Source organism: Phyllobates terribilis, unplaced genomic scaffold, assembly GCF_046119375.1.
Source record: "Phyllobates terribilis strain yellow unplaced genomic scaffold, ASM4611937v1 Scaffold_1__5_contigs__length_1240528914, whole genome shotgun sequence".
Taxonomy (NCBI): Eukaryota; Metazoa; Chordata; class Amphibia; order Anura; family Dendrobatidae; genus Phyllobates; species Phyllobates terribilis.
This window is the reverse complement of record NW_027362761.1, coordinates 830066233-830081257: the sequence shown is the minus strand read 5'-3', so window position 1 is coordinate 830081257 and position 15025 is coordinate 830066233. Positions and strand designations below refer to the sequence as shown.

Sequence of the window (15025 nt, the reverse complement as noted above, 5' to 3'; positions counted from 1 at the left end):
CCCACCCCACCCCCTCCTTGCTGGGCCATGGAAAAATGATCTTGCTTCAAGCCGGTCCCTGGTGCAAAAAAGGTTGGGGACCACTGGTGTAGAGGGTAGCTAGGACGTGACAGGTTCCCTTTAATACTTTGTGGCAAAATCCTTGTTGGCAAGCACAGCAGTCAGATGTTTTTTGTAGTTGATGATGAGGGTTGTGCACATGTCAGGAGGAATTTTGGTCCACTCCTCTTTGCAGATCATCTCTAAATCATTAAGATTTTGAGGCTGTCGCTTGGCAACTCAGAGCTTCAACCCCCTCCATAAGTTTTCTATGGGATTAAGGTCTGGAGACTGGCTAGGCCACTCCATGACCTTACTGTGCTTCTTTTTGGGCCACTCCTTTGTTGCCTTGGCTGTATGTTTTGGGTCATTGTCTTGCTGGAAGACCCAGCCACAACCCATTTTTAATGTCCTGGCGGAGGGAATGAGGTTGTCACTCAGGATTTTACAGTACATGGCTCCATCCATTCTCCCATTGATGCGGTGAAGTAGTCCTGTGCGATTAGCAGAGAAACACCCCCAAAACATAATGTTTTCATCTCCATGCTTGACCGTGGGGTCATAGGCAGCATTTCTCTTTCTCCAAACACGGCGAGTTGAGTTATTGCCAAAGAGCTCAATTTTTGTCTCATCTGACCACAGCACCTTCTCACAATAACTCACAGAATCATCCAGGTGTTCATTGGCAAACCTCAGATGGGCCAGCACATGTGCCTTCTTGAGCAGGGGGACCTTGCGGGCACTGCAGGATTTTGAACCTTTAAGGCGTAATGTGTTACCAATGGTTTTCTTGGTGACTGTGGTCCCAGCTACCTTGAGATCATTAACAAGTTCCCCCCCGTGTAGTTTTAGGCTGATCTTTCACCTTCCTCATGATCAAGGATACTGCACGAGGTGAGATTTTGCATGGTGCCCCAGATCGATGTCGATTGACAGTCATTTTGTATTTCTTCCATTTTCTTACTATTGCACCAACAGTTGTCTCCTTCTCACCCAGCGTCTTACTTATGGTTTTGTAGAGTATTCTAGCTTTGTGCAGGTCTATGATATTGTCCCTGACATCCTTAGGAAGCTCTTTGGTCTTGCCCATGTTGTAGAGGTTAGAGTCTGACTGATTAATTGAGTCTGTGGACAGGAGTCTTTTATACAGGTGACTATGTAAGACAACTGTCTTTAATGCAGGTAACGAGTTTATTAGGAGCGTCTAACTGGTCTGTAGGAGCCAGAACTCAATGGTTTGTAGGGGATCAAGTACTTATTTCTCACTGCAAAATGCAAAAACATTTATCTAATTTATACAATGTGATTTTCTTGATTTTTTTTTTGATATTCTATCTCTCAATATTAAAATTAACCTACCCTTAAAATTATAGACTGTTCATGTCTTTTTCAGTGGGCAAACTTACAAAAACAGCAAGGGATCAAATAATAATTTCCTTCACTGTATATGCAATTAGACAGATTTAGGCGATAACATTTTTTGGGGGAGTGCTTCTTAAACATTTACAGAAACAATGATGAGTGAAGAAAATAACCTGATTAACAGATCATATATAACATTTCTGGATTTAGTTCATCTGATACACATCTATAACTCCATAAAGTTGTCATTTTCTAATAACGGATGGCCTGGTTCAGATGAGCAAATGGAAGATAAAAAGAACAAAAAGAACCTATTTTTAATTTCAATGGTGCTCTGTATATCCATTTTTAATGTGTATTTCACCAAATACAGTTTCCCATGTAATCACTGGAAACTGTAGTCTGTAAATGATAACATTGGGCATAATCTCAGAATATGTCTGTATCAATCATATCAATGTGTTTTTTGTGGCTGGGAAATGAAAAAATGACAGTGACTTCCGGCTTTATGCTTTTTTTGTGTTAAACACAAGATAACATGCCTTGTAAATATATATATATATATATATATATATATATATATATATATATATATATATATATATATATATATATATATATATATATATATATATATATATATATATATCAATGTGATATACCCTAAGGATATGTGACATGTCTTTTTATTCCCTTTTCTTAGGGCAGTTGAACCCACCTGAAAAGGCAGCACAAAAGGTGAACCAATTGCACAGCAATATAAAAATTGCTGTGCACATATTCAGTCTTTTGTTACTTCTTTTAAACGCTTGAGGGTTCACATACCGTGAAAGGGTTAAAAGAACCAGCGTGTTCACTTTCCAGACAACTTCCACTAGATAGCTTCTCACTAGTTATAATTTAGATTATAAAAGACGCCAGTGGCATAACCACTTCAGAAAAAAAAAGTGCCGGGTTTAACCTGAAGGAAGACCTCAGATAGGTTGCCAGCGTCTTAAAGACTCGGCGTGCGCAAGCCCTAAAGGACGTTTTCCAAGCATTGTCAATACAGCCACTATTTAGGATGATAAAACACACAAAAACTTCTATGGGCACTGACTTCAATTTTGTTCTGTGCAGATGCCAGAGAGTCACTGACTTCTGATCCCAGTGATCTCGCAGACGAGGTGCACACCGGACTTCCTTCCTCCTGCCTGCAGAGCAAACATGTCATTTTTGATGGCCCAGTGTAATAAAGTCCTGCCAGGCAGCTCTCTTAATTGTGAGGCAGTGATATATTCCGGGCAGCGCACACCCCATAGCCTGGAAGATCAAATTAAGAAGGCGATAAAAGATGATTTTTACAGAACAAGGATTACAGGTAGGACCTGTTACAGCTGTCTACAACCTGTGCTCCCATATTAATAGGTCAAATGGCTCAAATGGGGTGACAGATTCCCTTAAATGGCCGAGTCTCATCTGCAAGACGAACGAGAAGACGACATGCTCAGAGTCCGTTTTTGTAGTGGTTGTGTGAATACCTACAGCCAGTCTACACAATGGATGTGTCACACAGATGTGGGAATGTAGCTTAAAGGGGAAATCAGAGAATTTGTGAAATATATAAAATGTGCCTAAACATTAACAAGCAGGTAGACCACTCCTGCCAGCGATTCAGCTGCCTTTGCTGACATCACATTGACAGAGTGGCGGCTTCTTTTCCGCTTCGCTCTGTTGACAGGGCGGAATTTCCAATGTCATTCTGATTGACAGCTGGATCCCTGCCGCATAAGTGGGGGAGCCGGCTGTCAATCTGCATGACATCAGAAGTCACGCCCCGTCGACATAACAGGGCGAAAATGAAGCCGCTGCTCTGTCGATGTGATGTCAGCTGAATCGCAGGTAGGAGTGGTCTGCGACCGTTCTGTGCCGGGGAAGAACAGCAACAGGCAGGTAGGTAGCAAAAAACGCAGGAGTGGTGCTCTAAGTATGGCTGAGCAATCTAGTAGCATAGAAGGTATGCAAACTAAATAACTCTCTAAATATGTACCCCTTTAAATCAGATTTCACAATACAAACTGCATACATTATTAATCACTTGTCAACATCCGGCGTATATGTCGACACAAGTCGGTAGTGAGTGCATGGAGTGTATGAAGAGCTCTGCCCGCGACTGTTCACCTGTTAAATGTCGCTGTCAAACTGATAGCGGCATTACCATTGCGCCAGCATGGGGGGGGCGCATCATTCTGTGTGCCCATTGGCTCCCCTGTGATGCGATCGCAGGGCACCGATAGGTTGCTATGACAAATGGGGTCTGTTGAAGACCTCCATGCCTGTCATTACAGAGCTCCATTGATATCCAGCCTGCGGCCTAGCTTGAAAGCAGACCGTGATTTTCGCTACATACAGCAATACTGTGGTATTGCTGTATTTAGTACAAGCGATCAGACAATCAATGGTTATTCCTTTAAGTTTTAAAAATATATACAAAAAAAAACACCCAAAAGTTCGAATCACTCCCTCTTTTCCTCCAAAAAAAATAAAGATAATAATAAAAAAAAAATACACATGTGGTATCGCCACATTCAGAAAAATCTGATCTATCAAAACATAAAAATAATTAACTCGATTTGTAAACACTATGAACAGAACAAAATTCAAATACACCAAAATTGCTTTTTTTGGTCCCTGCAATACCGAAAAAAATGCTGTGAGAGATCAGAATATTATATCCATGCCAAAATGGTATCAGTAAAAACATTGTCTCACCCAGCTCCATCAACCAAAAAATGAAAACGTTACAGGTCTCGGAAAATTGCTACAAACTTTTTGTTATCACTAAAATAAATAAACTGGACACGTTTGACATTACCATAATCGTAATGATGAGTAGAATCATATCGCCAGGTCATTTTTACCACACAATCTACACCGTCACAATTCCCAAAAAAAAAAAAAACACACTGTCAGAATTGCTGGGTTTTATTTTTTTTGCAATTTCAGCACACTTGGAATTTCTTCTTCCCCGTTTTTCAGTACACTATGTGGTAAAATGAGTGATGTCTTTCAAAAGTGCAACTCACTCTGCAAAAACAAGTCCTCATTAGTCTATGTGGACAGAAAAGTAAAAAAGTTATGACTCTTAGAACATTTTCAGTATGTATATTCCATACACTCATCTCATTTTTTTAGTTCTTGAAAGAGCATTTAGTGGCATTGGTAAGATGCTGGCTGCAGACAAGTTACTTTTAGGGCGCAGTCAGAAGGTCGTATAACACTGGGTGATGATCGCATCGTAATGCTCAGACTGACTGCGCACCTAGTTACTTTCCCCCCCCCGACTCAAAAAAAATCTCTTATAGAAATACAAGTTTGGGTATTTTGAAGCCCAGCATGCCCGCTTCTTCTTTTCTACAGCATCTGATGTTGGAGGAGAATTGGATGACCACGTCCACATTACAACAATGGCTGGTCTATTTGAAATCTGTTAAAGTGTATGGGCATCTTACTCATACAATTACTCAGACAACCCTTTTGTCAATCCCTATGATCCCACCTTGCAAAGTAATAACATGTATACTCTCCTCCGAGGCCTTCAGGCAGTGTCAGCACTGGCTTTCCCGGGGTTTGCGTGACATTCTTATGTACCTGATCCCTGCGGTCATTCAGCAGTAGCTTCACTGTTCATTCCTCCGGATGTATGTGATTTGTGTGAAAGAGGAGAGTGAAGCCAGTGCTGATTGGCCACAGGGATCACGTGACAATGTCATGTGAGCCCCAGGAGAGCCAGCCTTGACACCACTGAAATGGCACCAGCACTGGAGGTGAGTACACGGCCTGGGTCACACCCGTCTCATGCAAGAGAATTGGGCTGATTATGCTAATGTCACTTAGATCAAACTGTCAGAGTTTGATCAGAGCGTCACCTTAGCGTGATCCGATTCTCTCGAATGAGAGAATCGTATCAGAGGTGCAAAGAAGATGGAGAACTTAATTTCTCCATCTTCTCCACAGATGTTGGACTGCACTCGGATGATATCCGAGTGCAGTCCTATGTTTCACTTGTACCCATAGACTTGATTATCAGATGCACTCGCAGCATTCCGCGATTGTTTTCGGCATGAGAAAAAAAAAATTGCAGCTCTGAACTGCCCCATAGTATAACATAGGGCCAAGTGCTATCCGATAAAACATAAGATAGCACTTGGCCGTGTTTTACGCAAGTGTGAGCGTACCCTCAGTGTTATTTTTTTTCAAGGGGGAAAGATTGAAAAAGCATTGTCTGAGTAGCGGACAACCCCTTTAAGAATCAGATACATGATATAGTGCTGAGACTTCCTGCTGGGAGAGGAGGAGATCAGCCTCCTGCACACACTCCATTCAGACAGAATTTACAGAAAAAAAACATGTATGGGCATTGTGTGAATCAGGTTTGTATGTTTACTTGGAGATGAAAGTGGATATTAGGCTATGTGCCCACGTAGCAGATTTGATGCAGAGCGTTTTTGCCTCTCTCTGGCAGAAAAAAACGCATGCAGATTTACATGCGTTTTTTCTGCCAGGAAGAAGCATTTTTTTCAACGTTTTTACATGCGTTTTTTCAAGCACTTTTCCAAGCGATTTTGAGCATTACTTGGAAAGTGCTTGACAAGTTGATCACACAATATAAATCCATGCAACCGGAATGGATTTATAATGTGTGAACAACTTAGATGCTTTAAATGCAGCATCTATAGTATATAAAAAAAAAAAAAAAAAAAAAGAATTAAAACGTTAAAAATTAACAAAAACCTGTATATTCACCCCTCCGGCGGCCCCCGGTCTGCTCTCCGGTCTGCTTCCGGCCGCGTCTTCTCTCTTCAGCGTCCTGCAGAGTACTGTAATGACCTGCGGTAACGTCATTTAGTCAGCTGATGGTCACGCGACCATCACCTGACCGCCTACGTCAGCGGTCGCGTGACCATCAGGTAACTAAATGATGTCACCGCAGGTCCTGACAGTACACTGCAGGACGCTGAAGAGAGAAGACGTGGCCGGGAGCAGACCGGAGAGCAGACCGGGGGCCGCCGGAGGGGTGAATATACAGGTTTTGTTTATTTTTAACGTTTTAATTCTTTTTTTCACCGCGTGGTAGCCGGGATGAAGAGGAGTTGTGGTCTCCTCGTCATCCCAGGTACCACACGCACTGCGATTACGCTGCAAATTTGCGGCCATTGAATTTAATTGAAACGCGGCATATCCACATATACCTGCGGGTTTGCTGCGTTTCAATGTTCCTCAATCGCCGCGAATTTGCAGCGTAATCGCAGTAGAAATGGTCATGCTGCGTTTTGCAACGCAATGCAAATTCGGCGCGCTAATTAGCGCATCATGTGCACAGCACATCCGAATTGCTTTGCATGGTAGACTGTTTTACAAGCGTTTTTGCGGCCATAAAAACGCTACATGGGCACATAGCCTAAAACCCGCGCTGCCGAGGATCCAATATACGATAGGAAACCCGATGCGGTATGGATGCGGTTTTATTTGTCAAAGCATTTTGAGGTGATCATACCTCTTCATCAGAACAAACCACAATAGTCATTGTGGTTTGTCCTGATGAAGAGGTATAATCACCTCGAAATGTGTTGACAAAACAGCATCAGGTTTCCTATCGTATATTGGATCCTTGGCAGCGCGGGTTTTATATCCACTTTCATCTCCAAGTTTGCTTACTTGTTTGGTGGATCGGCAGCAGCCGTCTTTGCTTCAAAGCTAGTAAAGGGGTTGTGGCTTTTACAACCCCCCCAGGTGAGCAAATCCCGTTTTACTCTTTTCTTTGTAATCCAGATAAGATCATATTGCGCTATTTGTCATTCCAGTTTTTATCTAAACACAGGTTTGCATGTTATACCTCGTAATATTGGAATACTATTAGTATTATTACAGTAGGTGACGTTATAACAATCCAAAGGCTCAGCTTTAGTTACTGGTTTCCAATCACAGAATGAACAGTAAAATCTAAAGCATAAAAGTTAGAGAAGGTGGCAGCATGGGACTAGTATAAATCCAGCAGACGGTGGCCCTCTGCCCGGCGCTGTCACTGCACAGACTCTCCCCTTGGATTCTCAGAATATTGTCTGGAGTCGCCCTTTAATGCTATGCATTCTCCAGCTGACAGCCTGCGTACTGTGCATATCTATGGCATCAGACAAGCATTTCAAGCACACACCAAATGTTACATAAGCTGGGGCTTTGTGCACACTGGATAGAAGATTCTGCTTGTGGCTGTCTCAGTCTTATTAGTCCATGATTACAGTGCAGCGGGCAGAGTTCATCCATGTCTACTCGTAAATGGCTAACCTGGACGTATGCCACACCTTATTAATGGCTTCTACCACTTCCCACCTGGGAATCTCCCTGAGCAGTGAGCTTTCTAGGGCTTTACTGAAATGCTCCTCAACAAGCTGGAAATCCCGAGAAGAGGGCCGACATGTCAGGGGAAAGAAAAAAATTACCAAGCATTGCTCGGGGCTGTGATCTAGAATGCTGCATTTTCATTTTCTCTTCGACATTGCACAATCCACATCTTGTTTGTTTCCTGTCACAGACTCGACTTCGCGGCTTTTAGTCCTTTTCCTTATTACACTAATGCCATGTTGTTACTGTAGAGAGGTTCCCCACTACTCAGCGGGCTCCCCTCTACTTAACAAGTCAATAGAAACCTGACAGCGGAGTCATGCTGCCTGAACCACAGACATCACGAATCATAGAACGGCACTACTATTGCAGCCACGTATGTTTAGGCTATGTTCACACATCATATGTTTTACATTATTAATTTTCTGCAGCAAAACCGGATCTCGTGCCAGGAGGTTGTTTAGGATTTTTGTTGCTGTTTTGATTTTTTTTTTTTGGTGCGTTTTTTCAGTGTTTTTTTTTTCACTGTGCTTTTGTCTCTATTATGCATGTACATGAAGTTCATTGAAAAAAATAATCTCATTCTGGTTTAGGCACAAATAAACGCTGAGAAAATGCTGAAAAATTGACACCTGCGTTTTTGGTGTGTTTTTTTTCACCACCCATTACTTCCAATGGGTGAAAAAATACTGAAAAAACTCTGAAAGAAGTGACATGCTCTATTTTGCAAAAAAAAAAAAAACATGCAAAGCACAAAAGCCTGAATGAAAATAAAAAACATGATATATGCTTTAGATTTCTGGAATCTCAGACTTTGCTGGTACTGTAAAACGCAGCTGAAAAAAAACATGATGTGTTAACTTAGCCTTACTCAAGTACACTGTGACGTTGCTGGATGGAGACTAGGCATCTCATGACTGGTCCATGAGGCCGATCCCTGGTGGCTTTTGCCTGCCTGACCCCCATGACTGACAGGTCTCTTTCTATAAACATACATAGGAAGAGACCCGTCAGTCCAAGTGAGTGGGGTGGTGAGAAGTCAGTGGGCATCTGCCTCTTGAACTAGTCATCAAAGTGACAATGCTGGCTGCAATAATAGAGCTGTTCTATCATTCATTATGCCTGTGGTTCGGGTGGCATGACTCAGCCGCCACTCTTCCACACTGTGTTCTCCACCGACCTTCTGGCATCAACATTCAGCAACGGGCGCCACGAGACCGCTGAAGCCTTTTCATGCTCCGGATTGGTGGGGGTCTTAAAGGTGATATGCCATCACGTTATGAGATGCCCATTTAACCTGCCATAAATCTGGTAGTCTTATTTTAAAAGAAGCCATAGAGTGCCCATTTACTGTATATGGGAACTCCTAAAGCAGAAACAAGGCACCGCAAGATGCAATACAACATGGAGGAAGGAAAACAGGCTGAAGTGGATTCTGGGCAAAGAGTGCTGCCGTATTACATTGCTATAACTAGATGAGCACTTTACATTACATGCTCTACATGTTTCTGATTACCTGGATTATTCACACCCATAAAGGGAAAGATTCTGGTAACAAAGGCATTGGGGAAATCCCCGAGATGGAGTACAGTGATGTCATCCAACAGTAAACTTCCCCTTTTAAGGGGTTTTTCTGGCTGCACATTTCTGCACGCCATCGGCCTGTGATAGAATGAAGTCCAGGCTGAGACCATCTAAACCGCTGCTCCAGTGACTGCTTACCAGCGGCAGTGGTGACGTCATATCAACACTGGGCTCAGCAGCTCATGCCATCTATATCCTATGTATGTACACGTTTCTGGAGGTTCTCAGAACTGGGGATATACGAGATATACCAGGGGTCAAGACGTTTTTTGGAACATCCTTCTGAATAATACTATTGAAGAACACTACAGTTAGACAAGGAATGGCTGCTAACAGAGAACAGTAATCGGTACCAAATCTGTAGTGTTGGCCTTTATGGTCTATGCTATTTATACACTTGCAGAAGGAAAAGCTGCTCTGGTAGGGTTATATATAAGAGGAACACAAGCATTTCCTCTAGCGGCCATGACAGGAGAGGGACAGATCCTACACACTGATCACTGAGGGTTATTTTATGGGTCATGTATACAGGCAGAGTACACAACTAGTTGGCCAACTTTGTACATACTTTACGTCTCTTGTAGTAATAAGGAGTTACAGCCTGCAGCACAGCCCAGAGATGTGTACACCATGCTGTAGCCGGCGAACAAAGCCAGTCCACAAGCAGGATGACGAGCGCACCCTACATACTCGCCCCAGTAATGTTACTACGCCGTAGCCTAAAATCATGTAGACAAACTGGAGAAGGAATAGATAAAGATAAAATCTTATTTCAGTTCTTCAATACAAAAAGTGAAACTCATATTATATAGAGTCATTACAAACAGAGTTCTCTATTTCAAGTGTATATTTCTGTTAATGTTGATGATTATGGCTTACAGCAAATGAAAACACAAAAGTCATTATCTCAGTAAATTAAAATAATTAACAAAAAACACCTGCAAAGGCTTCCATTTTAAAAGGTCCCTTAGTCTTTTAGTCTTTTCAGTAGGCTCCACAATCACGGGGGAAAAATGCTGACTTGACAGATGTCCAGAAGGCAGTCATTGACACACTCCACAAGGTCCCAGAGTTCCAATTTTCAATTGGAAATAAAGGTCCCAGAGTCTGGAGGAAGAGTGGAGAGGCACACAATCCAAGCTGCTTGAGGTCTAGTGTGAAGTTTCCACAATTAGTGATTGTTTGGGGAGCCATGTCATCTGCTGGTGTAGGTCCACTGTGTTTTAGCAAGACCAAAGTCAGTGCAGACGTCTACCAAAAATTTTAGAGCACTCCATGCTTCCCTCTGCCGACAAGCTTTTTGGAGATGGAAATTTCTTTCTCCAGCAGGACTTGGCACCTGTCCACACTGCCAAAAGTACCAATACCTGGTTTAAAAACAACAGAATCACTGTGCTTGATTGGCCAGCAAACTCGCCTGACCTTAACCCCATAGAGAATCTATGGAGTATTGTCAAGAGGAAGAGGAGAGACACCAGACCCAACAATGCAGACGAGCTGAAGACTGCTATCAAACAACCTGGGCTTCCATAACACCTCAGCAGTGCCACAGGCTGATCACCTCCATGCCACGCCACATTGATGCAGTAATTGATGCAAAAGGAGCCCCGACCAAGTATTGAATGCATTTACTGAACATACATTTCAGTGGGTCAACATTTCGGATTTTAAAAACATTTTTCAAGCTGGTGTTAGAAAGTATTCTAATTTACTGAGATAATGACTTTTGTGTTTTCATTGGCCGTAAGCCATAATCATCAACATTAACAGAAATAAAAGCTTGAAATAGATCACTCTGTTTGTAATGACTCTATATGATATATGAGTTTCACTTTTTGTATCAAACTGAAATAAATTAACTTTTTGATGATATTCTAATTTTGTGAGATGCACTTGTACATGAAAGTCTTAGCAGTGGGACCCACATCTAGCAAATATTCATGACACATCATGGGGATAACAACTCCATCGCAGCACATCACCAGGGACGGCAGCATTACCTACTCCATCGCAGCACATCACCAGGGACGGCAGCATTACCTACTCCATCGCAGCACATCACCAGGGACGGCAGCATTACCTACTCCATCGCAGCACATCACCAGGGACGGCAGCATTACCTACTCCATCGCAGCACATCACCAGGGACGGCAGCATTACCTACTCCATCGCAGCACATCACCAGGGACGGCAGCATCACCTACTCCATCGCAGCACATCACCAGGGACGGCAGCATCACCTACTCCATCGCAGAACATCACCAGGGACGGCAGCATCACCTACTCCATCGCAGAACATCACCAGGGACGGCAGCATCACCTACTCCATCGCAGCACATCACCAGGGACGGCAGCATCACCTACTCCATCGCAGAACATCACCAGGGACGGCAGCATTACCTACTCCATCGCAGCACATCACCAGGGACGGCAGCATCACCTACTCCATCGCAGCACATCACCAGGGACGGCAGCATTACCTACTCCATCGCAGCACATCACCAGGGACGGCAGCATCACCTACTCCATCGCAGCACATCACCAGGGACGGCAGCATTACCTACTCCATCGCAGCACATCACCAGGGACGGCAGCATTACCTACTCCATTACACCATAGCACCAGGGATAGCAGCATTACCTACTCCATTACACCATAGCACCAGGGATAGCAGCATTACCTACTCCATTACACCATAGCACCAGGGATGGCAGCATTACCTACTCCATTACACCATAGCACCAGGGATGGCAGCATTACCTACTCCATTACACCATAGATCATGGTATTAACTAGTCCACTACACTATAGCACAAGGGATCATGGTATCAACTACTCCATTATACCACCAGGGACTAAGCATTTAACAATTTCACTACACCACAATACCATAGGCAAGGGCTTTAACTAGTTCACTACACTATACCACCAGAGATGGTAGCATTATCCACTCTGCTACGCCAGAGACAAGGGCATTACCGACTTCACAAAAGTAAACCACCAGGAATCATATTATAAAAGCCCTCTTATTATTTTTTTTTCCATTAAACATGTGTATGTTGTGTAGTAATATACTCACCTATTGCTGCTCTCTTCGGGATCTAGAACCGTTCTGCTTCTCAGTGACATCACCACAATTCAGACTCTCCGGATCGCTCTGTGTGTGAACTGGAAGTCCCTTGTAGGCCGGGGTCACACGAGCGTATGCTCTCATGCGAGAGAATCAAGCCAAATCTACTAATGACACTCAGATCAAACTATGTTAGAGCTTGATTTGAGTGTCACCTTAGTGACACTGATTAACATTGGTCCGAGTGCAATACGAATTTTTATCAGATTGCACTCGTCCGATTTATTCGCTCGTGTGAGTGAGACTTTACAATGTAAGTCTATGGAGGCTCGTTTTGATGCCGTATTTCGGTGGTGCCGTGTGGATGTCGGCACCCCTTGGTTAGGTGCTCCTGGCAGTTGAAGGGGTCCATGAACATGTCCTGTTACTAGACCCTAATTGCCTGCAAAGGTTTTCTAAGGCTCTATTCACACATCACGTGGTCATATGTTTGTGGATCCAGGGTAAGTGATAAAACCTGGATTCATTACCAACTGAGCAAAAATGGTACCAAAGGGGTCTCCGAGCAGCTGGATCCGGTATTGGGGGATTTTATTATTTATGATCCCAAAACTGAAAATAACTATTGGACATGAGGACAGAGCGATGGATGGGGGACATGGGCACCACTGATCGGTCCAGCTGTGGCCCCTGCAGGCTGCAGACGATCACACCATGGCGCTGAGCCCACTGAGATAGGGCAGCCTCTCAGGACCTGCTCCCAGCTTACAGCACAATAAACCGTACTCCATGGCTACTGCACTGACCCTGGCACCAATGCTCTGCCGCCACACCAGGCCTGGCCAGTCACTAACAGGCGGCGCTCACTCCGCAGCCATTCCTGTGTGGTCTCTGTACAGCCGGACGCCACAGGGAGAGGGGGGCGCAGAGCGGCGACCACTCACCTGGACCGGCTCCGACCTGCGCGTCCACCTCTGTCACATAATAACATGGAAGCTTAGGAACAGACTCCCACACAAGCACCGCCCACTGCTCTCTATGAGTGACAGCGAGTCTGGCCAATAACAGTGCAATGACGAACTCCCTATCTACGGGGGGCGGGCTCCACTGACAGCACCCGGCAGCCAATAGCGAGACGTCTAAGGCCCTCCTTCAGTAGGCAGGCGGGTGAGGGGGCGGTCCTCGTCACTGGTGTGTACAGTACACTGCGAGCAGTGTGTGTGGTAGATAGCCCTGGCCGTAATGTGTACAGTAGGTATAGGAAGGACTAGGCATATGGCGGAGTGATACCAGGGGCAATTTATATGTGTGAGGGCGGTGAGCTGCGTGTGCTAGATAGTCCTTTTCAGGGTGTGTAGAGTATTGTATAGAAAGAGCGAGACATGAGGCGGAGTAATACAGAGGTAATTAATGTGTGAGGTCGGTGAGCTCCATGTGGTAGTCGCTAGTCCTAGCCTGTGGCTGCCGCCACGTGTACAGGACTGTATAGGGCAGTGATGGGGAACCTTTTAGAGACCGAGTGCCCAAACTGCAATCCAAAATCCACATATATATCACAAAGTGCCAACACAGCAATTTAAGCTGAATACTGTGGTTTTAGTTCAGATAAACACCTCCTACATTAGCGCACTCTAGCGACTATAGCAGAGAGCTTGTAAGCACTGCACTCCAAGCCCAAGATACTCGCCACCGATTGCAGTGGAGGTCTGTTCTTGAGAATGGAGAGGATTTTTAAATGAAAGTAAAATTGCAAAGTTGTTTGTTTTTCCAACCTCTTTGCAATTGTAACCCTTTATCGTGATGAGACTAAGGCTATGTGCCCACGATGCAGAAATGCTGCATATTTTTTCCGCATCTCCCTGGCAGGAATAACGCATGCGGATTGTACATGCGGATTGTACATGCGTTTTCCTGCCAGGGACATGCGGATGTGAAGCGTTCTTCACATGCATTTCTGCATGCGGGTTGACAAGCGCTTTCCAAGCGATTTTAGCATCACTTGGAAAGTGCTTGACAACTTGTTCACACTATATAAATCCATGCAACCGGCGTGGATTTATATAGTGTCACCAAGTTAGTTAAAAAAGAAAAAGAATGGTAAGAAATAAAAAAAAAAAAAATTTTATACTTGCCTTCCGATGTCCTCCCAGTGTTTTCTCTGCTGCGTCCGGTGTCTTGGGCGGCTCGCGGTGGTGTGAAGGACCTGCGGTGACGTCATGGTCACATGACTCAATGACATCATGGCAGGTCCTTCACAACACTGCGACCCATACAGCAGACCAGACGCAGCGGAGGAAACACCGGGAGGACATCGGAAGGTAAGTATAATCTTTATTTTTTATTTTAAATTCTTTTTATTACAGTTTCTATGGTACCCGGGTCTGGATGAGAGTCTCCTCTTCTCCAGACCTGGGTACCATCCGCACATTGAACCGTGTGATATCCGCTTGTGCAGATGCAGTGATGCGGATGTCACACGGTCCAATGCAAGTCAATGGCGGCGATTACGCTGCGTGTCCGCAAAATTAATGGACATGCTGCGTATTTTTCCGCAATGATAATCTGCAGCGCAAATTTCCGCAGCATGTG

At 44.2% G+C, this 15025-nt stretch overlaps 1 protein-coding gene across 2 annotated transcripts in view; it reads right to left on the bottom strand.

The window, feature by feature from the left end:
• Positions 1 to 13501, bottom strand: part of HERC3 (HECT and RLD domain containing E3 ubiquitin protein ligase 3) — a 70359-nt gene extending 56858 nt beyond the window's left edge. For both annotated transcript variants that reach the window (XM_073638049.1, XM_073638055.1), the window contains exon 1: positions 13381 to 13501. The gene's annotated coding sequence lies outside the window, so the exon portion shown is untranslated. The remainder of the gene's footprint in view (positions 1 to 13380) is intronic.
• Positions 13502 to 15025: the final 1524 nt, after the last annotated feature.